Raw genomic sequence first — 17,461 nt, forward strand, 5'->3', positions numbered from 1 at the left:
CCTAGCTAAAAGGAGTCCCCCGGGGTTTGATCTCGAAGTCTCATTTATCATGCTTGTCACGGATTGACCATCCCGCGTTTGTGTTAGGAGGCACGTATGCCGGCATTTCACTGTATAGCTATGCACATATTTATATTGACACAAGAGATTAGCCGGAAAATATGACCGAAAGTTTTGACAGTTTTTGGGCATAACGGTAATTAATGAATGGCTATCACAAACCGATTTTTCCTGGATTTAGGTACAATAATTGTATTAACTTACAATTTTTCGAAGGTTCATAATGTGATAGGTTACAAGTATTTTAATTAATTTCGATGATAATTACTCCAATATTATTCGCAAAAGCAAACATTGTCAGTAACGGAACGTTCAACTTATGACGTATGCGCGTCGGTAGGATTCCCGAGGGTAGTTCTAATGTTAAATTATTGATTGAGAGCAACTTGGAGCAAACTTCGATAATTGTTAATGAGGCTTGTGAGTTGGGCTTAGTGCATTGTGTATTATTAAGGAAACTCCTAAAACCACTATGCTACGAGTAATAGTGTTAATGCTGAAGATTGGAGGGTTGCAGCTTGTATTTTGTAACTGAAAATTCATATTCTAGCGAAGTAAAAAAACTACCTACATAGGTTTGCAAGTGTACATTTCAGTATTTAAAAACTAAAAACTATGATTGAAATGAAACTATTTTTTTCCAGGAAATCGTAATGAAGCGATTTGAGAAGCAGGTATTTTATTTCATATACCTACTTATACATATTTTTAAATAATTTAGTTTTCACCATAAATAAAAGTTATTTTATTGTTATAAGAAAAACAGTACGCACCGATAATTAAATCCATCTTCATTGAAGAGGGTGCATAAGAAAAGGAAAATGGAGAGATAAAACAAAAGGAAATAACCACAACAATAACGCAAAACCAAATTAAGGATTCCTCTGCGAATATCTTTTGGTGAAAAAAGGCTAATATTACGACCGCCGTGATTTGAATTTATTACCAAAAGGCTAATTTTGTTCCGTAAGAATTCGGATAGGACGACGGTAAAACGAAATAAAAAAAAGTCTTTAGTCAACGATGGAAAGAGACTCCTAAGAGTACATAGGTATATTTTTACTTTGTAGCTAAGCAAAACCACTGAGCCCTCCACTAAAGTGTACATAGGCTAACTTGATACTAATAGCATTTTATAACTGTTTAAGAAATTCAACGTGGTATAAGAAGAAAGAAGTAAAAATTAACTAAAATACATAAAACACTGAGACATACCGAATTGTCAGTTTTTCAAAATAAGTAGGTACTTACCTACTTACTTACATCGCTATGATTTCGATATGTAAACCTCTACTCTTTTAAAAACGGTGTCAAATATAAATATGTTTATAGTGCCCAGAAGGGCTACTACGGGCTGCATTTAAGACGTGACAAAAATTTTGCATCGCCGTCACTCACATCGCGCAGCCTCAAGAGTGAGCGCAATGGAGAACTTTTGTCACGTCTTATTAGAGCCCTGTGCTACACGGCCTGGTGTCCGAAAACTTAAAAGGGCTTTGCACGACTCCAATTCCTAGCTGTGATTGGTCAAGTAACACTAGTGGTGTCAGTTGACGCTTCCTCGACCAATCTGGGTCGATCGTATTGAATTTTTAGTTTATTTATGTCCTGTGATTGTCAATTGATGATACAAATAAAATTTGAGTTTCTTTCTGTGCTAATACCCGAATGTACGATATAGTATGAAGATTAGACGGCCGAATGGCGTAGTGGTTTGGTTAGTGACCCTGACTACTGAGCCGAAGGTCCCTTTGTTCGATTCCCGGCTGGGGCAGATATTTGTTTAAAGACAGCTGATATTTGTACTCGGGTCTTGGGTGTTGATATTTATATTTCATATGTATCTATCTATGTATTTGTGTAGATATATCAGCTGTCCGACACCCATAACACAGGTTCTGCCTAGCTTGGGGTCGGATGGCCGTGTGTGAGATGTCCCCACATATTTATTTATATTTATTTATTTATTGTAGTATGTATGCAGTAAAATCTTAGTGCGATTATTAACGTATTGAACATTATTAAAACGTTACATCATAAACATTTGAAAATCATCGTCCAATGCTGGATAGGCCTTTCCTACGTAATAACGTAATACCAATAATAACCAGTAACATAATGAAAAACAAAACAGATAAATTGGAAAATTGGCGGAAAATAGCGGTGCTTATTGAGAAGGAAAGAGCGGAGGGCAAATAGTATGTAAAATTTAATGATCCTACTAAATTAGGACTTTAACGGTCCCTTTTCAAGCCGACTTCAATTGCTTATTGTGTTCCATTTCCATGTCCACATGTTTATGAAAACATTATGTTTATTGCCTTGCAAATTTGGTGGGCTTCTAATTAAACTTTGGAGAAGAGAGTTGTGTATATTTTGTTTCCAATCGAACAAATAGGTTAAAATATATTTACAATAAATAATACTTACCCAAACAGTTTTAAAATTCCAAGAATCCAGTAAAAACTAATAATTGGAGTAGTCATTTCGAATATCGGCATTAAATAACGGATTAACGTTTTATATAAGAACCTTTATGAACCTATGTTACGGTCCGAATATTGTTGAAATCGTTCGCTCGAAAGGCCGGTAAGTAACAACCTCCCTGCGACACACTCGGCTTTTTACGACCAAATAAATTTCCAACACTATTATGATTCAAATCGATACCGCCGGGCCCACAATACACAAACACTTCCCTTTTATCGCATCTCCATTCAAGAAAAAGAATTCACCGAACTTTTAAAAAGAAAATATTCTCCTCCGTTTATTTATTTATACTTTTTTATGCGTATGACTTTAGTAGTCACGTTTACGGCGACCGTCTTGATTCTAAATTATCATCAAATTCGTATAATTCCTCTTTCATATGGGATTAGTGAGACTTTTAGACGGACGATTTGCTTTATTTTTATTACATTGGTCTAAAGAGGTATAAAATTTAATGTACAGCAGCTGCCATCATCTTTCATAGTGTTGATTTAGTTGTCACAAACAATTTTCCGACAGTGAACAACTCAGATATACGACAGGGATTAAAGTTGTGGACTTTATATAACATGTTATATGACATGTAGTTAAAGAAATATCTTATTTTCATTTATAGCTGTCATCGTTTAGTGTCATACTCGTAGGCATAGCTAGACATTTTAGATACGAATAGGTAGTAGGGTAAATATACTAGTGATTTGAATTAGGTACTCGTACATATAATAATACATATTTATTATTATTCAATAAATGTTTTCTCTTTTATACTTTGACGGTTTATTTATGGCAATATTATTATGTAGGTACATCTTATATCAAATATCTCAACAGTTTAAATGTATTATGTACGATGTCTACTTACTGAAATAGCGTTTTAGTTGATGCTATGCGTGAAAATTCATTTTTTACAGGTATTTATAACTTATTACTATTGAGAATTTGAGATTCAAAAATTCATGGATAGTTTTTGTGAATAAGGGTGACTTGCACCACACATTTAAACAAAATTAAATCTATGGCTCTTTTGTTTTTACAGTATACTGGTGCAAGTCACCCTAAAATAATAACAAAAAATATAATCTTAAACATTATTAGAGTGTATCGCCAGGTTAATAGACAACAATTTTACTAGGAATGCCTTTGCTTTATTCTTCAATCGGCCATTACAAAGGAAACACATGACGCATCAAATCTGTGATTATGTGCATAAATTTGCCCCAACTCGATACACGTCTTTGCCCCTCGATCAGGCAAACACCTCCCCTTTACCGCCGAGGTGAGGAGGTGAAGTGGTGGAACTTCACACAAAATAGATCTGGATTCTAGGGTAATTTCATTATCCTCTATCCAAAGGTTGTTTGGTAGAGATTGCTATAAGCAATAAGTACGCCTTTTGTACTGTTTCTCTTTTGAAGTAGGTATACTTTCTTGTAGTCGAGGACGACCGAATGGCGTAGTGGTTAGTGACTCTGACTACTGAGCCGATGGTCCCGTGTTCGATTCCCGGCTGGGGCAGATATTTGTTTAAACACAGATATTTGTTCTCGGGTCTTGGATGTGCCCGTAAAATGGCAATAGGCCCGCCCCCTATTACATTGGGACTAACATAACACTCTGGCGAAAAGTGGGTGCAACAATGCACCTCTGCCTACCCCGCAAGGGAGTACATTAGTACAAGGCGTGAGTGCGTGTGTGTGTATACTTTTTTGTATTCCTTTGTTTTTTGGTGCAAATAAAGATGATGTCTTGTATTGTATTGTAATTTGGAAAAAAACTGAGCTTATGATTTGTGTCTTTGAATATTAAATTTGTGTTAATTTGATCTGGCTAGTTACTTTTCACATGAATAATTATTACGATTAGCCATTTATCTAAATAATTAATTTTATTACAATACAACTGTAATACAACTAAATATATATACTTAATATGATTTCAAATGAAAATTTGTACAGTTTACTAACTGTAAAATCGTGTAAAGTTTTAAGTAGAATATAATAAAATATAGCTGAACACCAAACGAATATTTAAAAAAAAACCTACCTACAAACAAAGTTACTGTTAAGGGCCGTACAAAGAAAAATCATGAATTTTTCTTCCAAACAACTAACACAAAGCATTAAAATCACAAACTCAAACCAAACACGAGCACCTGAAAAAAAACCTCGCTGAAAGTATTCGAATAGGTTCGTATGAAAATAACCCCTGACGTTTACCCTTAAGCTGAGTGTCTGCGGAGAAAGAGCATCCACTCAGTCGACAGGTGAGGGCCGGATCAAAGGGCTCTATTGACCTCCTTACAGGAAGGATTCCGCTAAAGTCATGTAATGGCGTGACGTTTGGAGTTATCTTCACAAAGGCCAGGAAGCAAAATTATAGTAGATAAATATTAAGCTTCAAAAATATGTGATAGTTATGTATAAATAAATAAATAAATAAATATATATATTTTTTTTTTTAAGTTTGTAAAATATATTTATTCATGCAAGACCAAATTAAAATTAACAATTCCATATAAAAAAATCCACCACAGGTTTCGTCATTAAAATATAAAATTACATAATTTCATCCGCGACATGCTTCGTCCATTTACAAAATAAAGAAGTCAGCAAACAGCCTTCGTCAAGTTAAATAATTAAAATAGCCCGCCCCAGGACGCACCCGACCCAAAGGTTCCCATGACGCTGGCAGCATTGCCACGCTGCACTGCGAGGGAGATCCTCTGCATCAAGTACGCCCCAGAGCGCTTGTCATGGCCTTGATCCCTAAGACGACGCCCTAACTCTTTTATGAATGCCCTGCCCTGTGTTCCCCAGACCCCAGTCGTCTCCAACGCTAGAGGAACGAATATGTATGAGGTCATGAGTGCGCGGTATTTAGCGCATTTCTGCCTTGCTGCTGTCTCCGCTGCGGCACCGGCTGTTGCTGCAGTGAAATATTATGTGAGAACATCTCACACAAGGCCATCATCACACAAGCTAGGCAGAACCTGTGTTATGGGTGTCGGACAGCTGATATATCTACACAAATACATAAATTACTAAATATAATTATCAACACCCAAGCCCCGAGTACAAATATCTGTCTTTAAACAAATATATGCCAAAGCCGCGGATCGAATCCGGCACCTTCGGCATAGCAGTATTATCTGTAGGATGTTATGTTACTCTCTCACAATTTTAAAAACACTTATTAAGTACGAGTTTCAGGCATAGCAGCAACTAAAATGATATTGCTAAATGTATTAAGTTCATACTAGTCTGTTGTATCTTAAACAATAAAATCGTACATACAGAATGCAGATCTTACTTTGCAAAAATCTGCACTATCACATATGCAGTTATTTATTCAAAATTTTATTTTCGTTAATGATACAATCATTAAATGATGATGATTATGTAACTACTTTAATTAATAATTAAGAGTTCGCAAGTCATAAGATCAATGGTAAGCTGTATGAAGTCCAGATCATTTTTAATTTTGGACATAAGTTTGAAAAATACTGAATTTTGAATTTCGTTAATCATGTTGACGACACACCGCTGCGTTGAACTGATTTAACAGACTTGACACTCAGGTACTCTACTAAGGGTCCCGTAGGGTTGCGTCTGCCCGATCCGCCTGAAATACATAATATTACCTTCCTAACTATATGTATAAGTTTAATAGGTATTACTCTATTACATGCAAAAGATTTTTAAAAAGAAATAGGTACAGTAGTATTACAACTTCACTTCCGATGCTGCCGATATTGCTTAGTACATTCATTGTTCTTTTTTTAATGCCTCGTAATGTATTGTAAAAGTATTGTATGTTAGAATCAGAACTATTTGAAAAAGTGATTGTCCATAAATCCTATTCCTGACAAAATACACAATAACCGAAAAAAACAAAAAAATATTTTACAAAGATAAGATTGCAAGTGTCCGACCGCCCTTATATTTGAGAACAGCGAGTGGTTAACACAATAAACTGGGTTAGACTTCGAGTGTTTGACGTCACCTCCGACCTTCGCAAGATGACCCAGGCTTAAGTGCTGATGAATTTATTATTGAGAGCCCTAAGAACAAGACGAATATCCTTTTAAAAGGCAACAGAAGAAACAAAAGAAAAGCTTATTCAATGAGTTTTAATAAAAGCTAGGCGAGCCCTCAAATCAGGCGCTACTATTTTAGGACGGCTATTTTATAACACTATTAAAACGCGATATAAATTTGTGTCTACCAAGGAAGTCGGCTAGCTCTTAAGCGATAAATCAGTGTGATTTGTTATTGAGGTACTAAAGTGGTTTATGTATGTGCCCCCGCATAAATCGTCCAATGGCAAGGAAATTACGCGCCTTCGGCTTTCATACTTATTCGAATACCTATACAGATTTACGCAAGCTGATTCGATTATGCGAAATGAAAATAAATGCACATTTATAACCTGTATGTTTGGGTCACGACTTAACTCAAGTGTCAGTTTATCGCTCACCGTATATCGCGAGATCGCAATAAGGTTCCATCAACTGATTGTTGGTAACTGCATTTCGATGTCGTGATCTATATGTCGCAGGCATTTTGTAAGATCTCGCCGTTTACAAACGGCGTCGTCATTTTACAAACGCTCGCTGTTTTGTAATATGCCGAAGGCAAAATGTATATTGGCGTGTCATTTTATAGTATGCCACAACATTTCATTCACAATCCATACGCCGTTTACATAATGCCGCGGCAAATTGAAGAATTTAGTTCTGGTTCTTACCACGCGCGGCGCTGTTGATCAGAACAACAAAAATGGAGTCAAGTAGTGGTTCTGTGACTCAATAAATACTTAAAACAGTGCTAATATTACGAGTGTAAAAGCATTTTTACCAAATAATTGTGACTTTAAAGTCATTTATTATAGTGCAGGAGCAGTAAAAAGGCCGTAGACAAACGACAAAGTTTTTGAGGTTATCCCGCACCTAAAAACTACTACGTTATCCATAGATCCCGGTGTACGGAGGACACATGCAGAATATTAATTTAGAGCTTCATAAATTGTTTAGTAAAGGGTTTAACGTTTTCCTAAGTTTAGTGCATTCGGGCACCAGTGTTTGTTTTTATCTGGAAATGCCTAGGTTTATTGTTGTGTATAAGTAACTACGTTTTTATTTAAATGTATCTTTTCATTAAATATTTAAACTTATGAAGTACCTACTTTAGAAAACAAAAGTAAAAAGTCTTACTTGAAATCCTGAAATAAAGTCCGATTTTTCCATTTGTTCAAAGTTCAAACTGTGTTTTATCATGGTCACCCTAAAACTGCAATTAACGTCGAAAACAGAACGATTGAACGAGTTATCAATATGCCTTCGGCAAATTACAAAAACAGCGAGCGTTTGTAAAATGACGACGCCGTTTGTAAACGGCGAGATCTTACAAAATGCCTGCGACATATATATTTATTTATTATTTACAAGTACATAATAAGATAGTTACGATGCCATAATCATAAGCATACTTATACTACCAGTACGTATGAATTCCGAATTCATTGCAAAAAATCCAATATATATATACTATACAATAGTCTACTGAACGATACCTAAAAAGACGTAGTCAACCGAAAATAGTTTCAGCCAAATCACTGTCAATAATGTTAACTTTTTACTATCTGATAGTAAAACATGATGGCCTCAGTGGCAAGGTAAAGTGGACGCACTTAAACTATGCATTCATGATGCATAAAACATGTTGGTGGGAGCTAAGTACACAATTTCTGTGACCAAAGAGTATTGCGCCTAAAAAGGCTGTGTCTTTTCGATTGAAAGCTGTAATTAATCAAGTTCTTTACTGTTTGTGTTTAACGTCGGTAGAGTAAAGACAAAAACATGTCCCTGTTTTCACATTTATATCGTAAAAAACCCTTTTTGGTGCTTCTAAATATTTGACTGTTGAGCGTTGTCGGTTAGATGTTGTGTTAAGACGGAAAATGCTTTTAACTTATCTCATAGGTATCTTGTATTAGATTAACATTAGAAGATAGGCTTGACTTTCCAAACACTGATGCTGAAAAACGCCATTATAATTATAAAAGCTGAATAATAATTCAGAATATGCACATGAAGTCCTAAAAAGAACAGACTGCAATTTGAAAACGGCAAAACATAAACAGCCAACGGTCAAATAAAAAGCAACAAACTGATGCTTTAGTGCTGTCAATCTTTACACCAGAATACTTTTTGCGGCTCCGATAAATTGTCAGTGGCTGCGTCCAAATATAATTAAGTATACAATATTTCAGTCCGTTTTTCCCTTAATTATTGCATTTCGGCGGCCACAGCTGAGTCCGTTTGAACATTCCGAGGTAACGAGGACGCTGCATACCGAGGTTCACCGGTGCCCGCCAAGATCAGAACTAAGGAAATTTGATCGTAAGGACTATACGCTAGAGTCGATCATACGGTGGTTGTTAACATTGTTAGAGGTATAGATGTGCCCTGGGGTTAAGGAAGGAACGTGTGATATAATAATATAGTTAAAGTTTAATTATGTAAGTAACCTACTTATAGGTATGTGCAAAAAAAAAAGTATAAGCAAAAAACCGGCCAAGTGCGAGTCGGGCTCGCGCACAAAGGGTTCCGTAGCAGCAAAATTACAGTTAAATCAACCTATCTCAAAAACTATAAGAGATACTTTGATCAAACCAAAAATCGTTGAAAGAGTTAATTAGCATGCATCACCTCTATTTTTTTTAGAATTTTATACCCCGTAGTTATAAAAATAGAGGGGGGGGGACATACTTTTTACGACTTTGAGAGCTGATATCTCAAAAACCGTTCACTTTAAGAAAAATGTTTTTTAGAAAACTTTATATCATTTTAAAAGACCTTTCCATTGATACCCCACACGGGTATGTACATCGAAAAAAAAAATTTCATCCCTCAGTTACATGTATGGGGGGCCCCACCCCCAATTCTTTTTTTTACTATTTAGTGTCATATTTTTGTAGCGGTTCATACAACACATATTCCCATCAAATTTCATCACTGTAGTACTTATAGTTTCCGAGTAAATCGGCTGTGACAGACGGACAGACGGACAGACGGACAGACGGACATGACGAAACTATAAGGGTTCCGTTTTTGCCATTTTGGCTACGGAACCCTAAAAAATAATCCCGACGAATTGAGAACCTCCTCCTTTTTGTGAAGTCTGTTAAAACAAGTCATTTTGTGAAGTCGGTTAAAACAAGTCAAAGACAATGAAAAATCAAAACCGTCACAGTTGAAGCTTTTCCTGTAAAAGCGCATTTAATACTAGGTATTTCTGTTTAAAAACTTTATATAAAGCCCGAGGTAATAAATATTGTATTTAAACCTGACATGTCTGGTTTGGGACAAGCGAGTGGCAGATCAAAGCGCCAGCCGCCGTCACGGCGCATCAACGCCGGCACATCGACATCCGAAGCGATTGTCGCAAAAATTAAGCTCCAACAAAAAAAAAAACCCATCAGTCGATGTACTGGCGTTCGTAATTAGCACGGTCCCCAACCGAAATGGACACTTATTAACAATGCAACAGAATCTCTTATTGAAACTAGCCCCTCAATCAAAGTGCTCATATTGTTCAGCGCTCTGTAAATTGATTCCGTTTTCCGAAATTAGGATGACGTATTCTGCGGACTAGTGGCACTGATGAACTGCAATAATGGCGTTGAATTTCCGACTGCACTTGCGGCAAAGCCTGTTCAGATAATTACTTATTATCATTTTAGTGAATAAAAGTGATTTAATATGAGAGACTACATATGTGTACTTGTTAACTTTTAACGTTCTGAACGTTTTGTATAAAACCCTTGTTACAAAAAAAAAGATTCTACGTAATTTTGAGTTTTACATACATTTTGAATATTACGAATGATAAAATTTAATATAGATTTTATATCTTTATTATGTAAGCAAATACCTAAAAAAAAATACTCTGTATTACTTAGAATATTATTACCTAGATATAAGAATTCAACTTGCTATGCCCTACAGGGCACTATGTTAAGGACCATGTGTACATAATATTAAGACCAATGTAAAACTTACATAGTTGCAAAAAATATATTACTATTACTATCGCCGGATACTTAGCATTAATAAAACCAAACCTTATTAACAATGTAATACTTTACTAGAAAAAAGATTTTACTTAATACACAGTACAGTATTTATGTAGGAAGGTATTCGACTCAACATGTTAAAAAGGAACGCATGTAAAAGTTTAAGTCACTTCATTGCTACTGATGCATTATTGAGCTACCTACATAGGTTCCACTCCGAATATATTAAACAGAATCAAAGGTCAAATAAAATTTGTCGAGGAGGCAAACCCACGCGTCCATTTTATAGACCGAAATTGTCCCTAAACGATGCAATGTGGCGTCCGATGTTGTATATTTACGGCATCTTAAAAACATGCGTGGCCCAACTCTTACAATCGTTATCATAAAGTCAACGAGATATGGAGTCCAAGACCCAATAGCCGTACAACATACGACTTTACCGCGCAACCAACAAATAGAACTTGAATTAACCTAATTTGGAAGCGTACAAAACACAATTTTAAATCTCATTTCACTTGCTAAGGCGATAATGAAGTAATAAAAACGTAATGAAAATACCGTTGGCAAATAATAAAATGGAGACGCAAAATTAAAACTTTTTCTCCTTATATTTTTATTTAGGTTACTTGTTTCTTATTGAATTTTGAAACAGCAAGGCGAGATGATAAAAAATGTACAACAGAATCTGAGAAAAATCCGTGTTGATAGTAGCACAAAGGTGGCACGATAAATATTTACAAAGGCCCCGCGCGGATTGGATTAGGCGTCATCATAGAGAGTATAAACAAAGGGCATGCTAATGTGGAACTATTTGATGTCGGTAGTTGCGTAAGCTTTGAACTGTGTAGGCATTTGTTTATGGAATTCCCTGCATACTTCTTTGAGCACCCCCGAACTCGCTTTGTCTATGGAAATCTTAGGAGATGTCTTCGACAGGTTGTTTTGCCCAATTTCATCCATGGCTACATTATTCTCTTAGAATATTTGCATTAAACACACAGCCGTACACCCATATAGCTCTTCCTATAAATACATCATTCGCATAGCTTCATATAAGTTTAGGCGTACTTTGCAATTGTTTGCGTAGGTATTAGTGAAGATAAGCCCTCATGAATTCTGTTAAATTCTCTCCGATTTCATCAACATGTTTACTCATCGCGTCTCCATAGTTACCGTATTAGCATTATTATGTTCTTGTACGCTTATTTACTCGACGCCCACCGCACTTGTGTGTTGTTGGTTTTTAGGAAAACAATGAGCGCTTAGAACTTTCGATTTGTCTTCGCCTGCGTAACTTTAGCTGATATCACAGAATAATAACTAGTACCACTAATTTGGAACTACAAGTGAATTTATGAGGTGGAGTTATAGATTTACATAAATGTTTATTCATTTTAGCGACTTTTAGCACTAGGGGCCGTCCATTAATCACGTGAGGCTCAAAGGGGGGGGGGAGGGGGTACTGAAAACCTCACAAAACATCACGAGGGGGGAGGGGGGGTTCTCGTTAGACATCACGTGTATTAATTTTTTGTCAAAAATTAGGTATTTCTGAACCGATATTTTGGACGGCGCAAAAATTTTAACGATTTGTAGTATGACCTATATTTTTTCTAGTCAAAAATTGCTTTTACATAGACTTCCAAAAAAATACACGTGATCCAGGGGGGGGGGAGGGGGGGTTGGTCCCAAACCTCACCAAATATCACCAGGGGGGAAGGGGGGGTCAAAAAATGAGAAAAACGACCTCACGTGATTAATGGACGGCCCCCTAGCGGTTTATCTTAGTTTAGGATTTCAATAGACATAGATATGTCGTGTGATATGATATTCATGCAGGCTTATTATATGGGATAAGATATCCTCGTAATCTAGTAATTTTTGTCTGTCATATTTACTGATTCCTTCCATACTTCTCTTTCTATACATACCTACGTATACTATGTCCCTCTTATTAATACTTTTTTGACTTACGAAATCCCATAGATATTTGATGACTGCAAAGGAAACCCAACTTTACTTACAGACATAAGCGAAGGTCAAAAAAGTGTTAATAAGATTGACATAGCTTATGTATTTTAAAGGTATTTTACCATATTTTTATAATTATACTTTTGTACTTACAAACATTGACTTGATATTCAATCATTTATCCTACATACAAACATGAAACATAACTCACATTACATTGCAGTGCTCCAAAGAGGCGTAGAGACGCCATCAAACCGTCACCCGACGTCCGAACTGTCTCCGCCCAATGTCCGGATATAACCGGAATACGTCACGGAGGCACTTGTATGCAAATCCGTTTGTTACTCCGACTTATTATTGATAGGACGGCTGTATGGGCCGAACATTGTGGCCCAGTGCGGAATAGCCTTTGACACTAGTCCAATTGTTTGGGATTTTGACATAGCCTTTCCTGTCTTAAAAAAAATAACTTTTTAACCCGCGGATAGTCGCGTGTGGGTCGAAAAGACCCAGCACTCTATTTATACCTCGATAACTTTTAAAATATTTGATATTACTAATTGGCGTGCCTAGTACCTTTAAGTTACCATATAGACTAGCCGCACTCCCTTCCCCGACCAGATTGCCCGCGGCACTTGGACAGGATGGACATTCAAAGTGAGTATGGGTCTTTTCGACCCATGAGCGACGCTTTGTGTCAGTATCATTTTTTTGATATTTTTTTTATTTTATTATTTTTTCTTTTCAGAAATGTCACGTAACCTTTTAGACGATCTTTGTAGAGATCACACTGCATTTTTATGCATTAATTGTAATCCGAATATGTGAAAATACCGAAAAAAATACCTAATTATATACTTAATCAATACAAGGAAGAAGTAATTTTATATGTAAATTTATGTTAACTTTGAAGGCTGATTGTTGATTATTTTTTTATATAAAAAGTATTTTTTTTTTGTTACTGAGAAGAATGGTTATTAGTTTAGATAAAACTAAGTTTTTTTTATTGATAAATACAAAATTAATAGAAATAAGCTGTAATTTATGTTCCTATATAGATAAATAAGAACATGAAGCATAGTACTTTTGAAACTGTCAAAACATTTTTTTTTATCCATAAATTCATAAATAATTTTGATTTGAATATAGATTTATTACTAACCTTACGTTTGATGTACAATAATATCTAAATTTTCTTTTATTCGAGAAAATAGAGCAATTTACTTTCGGGTCTAAAAGACCCACATGCGACTGTTTGTGTCACGAAATTTGACGCGAGCACTGGCGGGTTAATGTCGATATTATTTATAAAGTTTTCAATAAGCTATCTCAGGGATATAATATTCCGATTTAATATATACTGACTCAATGGAGAAAACACTACAATGTAACAAATCGTATGTAATTTTCCGTGCGTCGATAAACCTAGTTGCCTGATTAGAAATGGGAAATAATTAGGCATTTCACTGAAAGTTTATCTCACGCTCTGGATAATATATGCTCTAATGATATAGTTCGATACCATTATAATATCATATTAGTAACATTGAAACACCCTTTATTTGCTGTAAACAATAAATAACCGCACATAAAAGCCAATAATAAACCGCAACACATGAATGCCTTGAAATTAATCCTACAAGCCCTAAGACGCACTGTAATCCTATTTCATAAAGTCAAGTTTACACTAAGGATTTCCAACATTCGTTTGCTGAGGCCGCCTTTTCCAAAAGTGGTCCTCCCTAGCCATGTTGAGACGATCGAGCGATCGAGTTTAAACGACAGCTAACTAACATGTGTTGCGACTTTAACATACAATGAGCGGTGGGCGTTATAATGCTGTAGAATGAAGGTACAGTCATTCGTTTATTCCGACTTGAAGAGATCTTAGGTTAGGTTGTAGGTACCTAGGTATTGGGGAAAAGTGCTAACTAAGGTCGATGCCATAATTTTAGTAAGTAACTGGCTAATGTTTTCAGTATAATTTCATCATAATAATTATGTTGTATGTGGATCCAACAGTACATAATTCAATTCTTCTTATCTGTACGAAATAAGAATACATATATCCTGATTTGATAATATATTACATTATATTATATCCAGATAAAGCTGTACAAACTCCCAATTTCCGTACGCAGTCGTGTCACCTTACACCCAGAACCCGACTTATATTTCTAAGATTCAGTCGTGATTTATCTTTTGATTATTCGTTCGCCCCTGGATAAGGTGCGAGGCTGTGTAATAGCATGCTATTTACCGGCCATCTTGGAAACGACAGGCGGACTGAAGGTTTACTCTATCTTTGCAAAAAGAGAGCTGTCATGCTATCGGGATATTTAACACCACGAGATAGAGTCAGGGTTGCCACAACAGCGTTCCGAAACTTCAATTTTCATAAGGTAGAGTGACCTGCTGAGTCGTGGTAGTTAGCATTACTTGTTGCCTACTAAGTGGACTCTCAGTAAGTATATCCTTTTAGGGGTGCAAAGATCAATGCATTCGTTAGTACTCGTAGCTCAGCGTAATTTGTTACTTATTGAAGCGGATATTTCGTTATGTTCCTTGAAGTTTTCAGAGTTAATTTGCGTGTAGTAAGGAAGGTATACAATAATGACTGTAATTAGAGACTGGCATGCATTACAATGTCATTGTGAATTTGTTAATTACATTCAAGACAATGCAAAATCAAAACGATGCGGTTTCGTAAAAACTATCTTAGGACCGATCTAGTTTCTAAAGTCAAAGTAAATATCTCACATTTCATTGTATAGCCTAGCCTAGTTCACGATTGGTGTATCATACCCGAAATGGAATGTATGCTACTGGTAAATTCTGAACTCAGTAATTTAAGACGCCCACTTCCCAAAAGAAGTGAATTTACATGATTCTGTCTTGTCATGTTACGGAATGCTCTTACGAGTCATTTACACCAAAGCGTGGGAGTTTTCGCATTTAGCCGGGCTATATGTGATCGAAATCTGGCCCAGATTTACAAAATAGACAATTTGATTTGAATTTTAAATGTTATTGTTACCGTTTTCCCACTTTAAAACATCATTTTGAAGGCAATGGTCAATAACTTACTTTAGAGTCGACCCGTCCAAATTTTAGCTGTCACAAATATTTTTGCGATTGCCTTAAAACTGTTAACAGGAAAGTTTTAAAGCGAGACAATATCAAACAAAATAGACTATAACGCGGTAACTTATTTAACTATAAGCCATAGAATTTGATTAAAAAACTTTCCCTCCGCATCGTCGCGGGTTCTGTATAACTTCGTTCTTGTCAACAAAAATAAAATCTTGGAGCAAAATAATGAGTTAATAATGTATAGCCTATTTATATCCGATTTTTTAAACCATATTATAATACTATATAATATACACAACATAACTTGATTTTTTTTTAATACTACAAGTGTTTTATCGTCAAACAGTGCCCTCGTTAAATAAACGTCTTCTCCTTAAAACATATAGAAAGCGTTAAGTATCGGCTTATCCTTATTTATAAATTTTAATACATTCCACGAGTAATTTACTTCCTCCATGCAGCGCCCACGCGCCCAGTGCAGGGGGGTCACTCTATCCTAACTAATCCTAACTAATATTATAAATGCGAAAGTAACTGTGTCTGTCTGTCTGTCTGTCTGTCTGTCTGTTACTCTTTCACGCCAAAACTACTGAACGGATTTGAATGAAATTTGGTATACATACGGTCTAGACCCTGGGAAAGAACATAGGCTACTTTTTATCCCGGAATTCCCACGGGAAAACTTTTTAAGGCGAAGCGAAGCGCGCGGGAACAGCTAGTATATTATAAAGAAAAACAAAGTTATGGAGCGCTGCTGCCAGCCACGACTCTATCTCGTTGTACTAAACGTGCCGATTGCACGACATCTCTCATTCGTGAGATTTTCGTCAGTATAGAGCAACCCTCCAGGAAGGTAAACTCACTTAAAAACATATAAACTACCTACAAATGATATGTAGGCGTTTTTCTCAGATATAAAAACTGGATTATACCCATTTCACAACGTTTAATCCGAATTTATTCGAAGGATTTGCGGAATTCTGTCACTTGAATTCGTTTTGTAGGAATTTTAATGTATCAATACGTACATAATGAGACGTTTTTGGAACGAAAATGTTTAGGCATTTGAAATAAAATCGTTGACGATAAAGATCGTGTGGTTTGGATTAGGAATTGGCTGATCAAGTAGGCATGTATGTATGCATACTTACAAAATACCTGTGTCATGTCCAACTAAGCAGCATTTCCAGACTCCAGTTGATACAGTATACAGTATGAATGCTTACTCCATTCATAGAACAAATTATTCTTTGACAGAAAGATACATCACAGCTAAAACGTCCTCTATAACTTTTCTATGAATAAGGGGGTTACTATCTAAAGAACGCGTTTAGAGAGACAGTTAAGTTCTTTTCATCCCATCTTAATGATATTTTAAAAGGTCCTTATAACGAGCTTTACACGTTATCATGAATTTCCAAGGATATGTTTCTTACTTCATAAACGCATCCTCCAAAAACGACGCTGCATAGTCGAGGGCGGGTTACACTAACATAATTAACATATTCACTGTTTCATCTTAACTGGTTCCCACTTTTGAATTTCCTATTACTGTTTACAAATGCAAAGTCAATACGTTTTTAGTAGCCAGACGGTAGGATATCCTTGACAATCGATCGTCGGCTTTATAACCCTAGAAATACGTGTCATACTTGCTTGATGATTACAAATGCGAGATGAAGATCTCTATGCATGGCTATTGTTTACCAAATGCTGGAGTTATTGATTTAGGCGTGAGAATTGCCCCTTGCTCGTAACCTGGTAGGTC

This window comes from Plutella xylostella, chromosome 23, assembly GCF_932276165.1.
Source record: "Plutella xylostella chromosome 23, ilPluXylo3.1, whole genome shotgun sequence".
In the NCBI taxonomy this organism is placed as follows: Eukaryota; Metazoa; Arthropoda; class Insecta; order Lepidoptera; family Plutellidae; genus Plutella; species Plutella xylostella.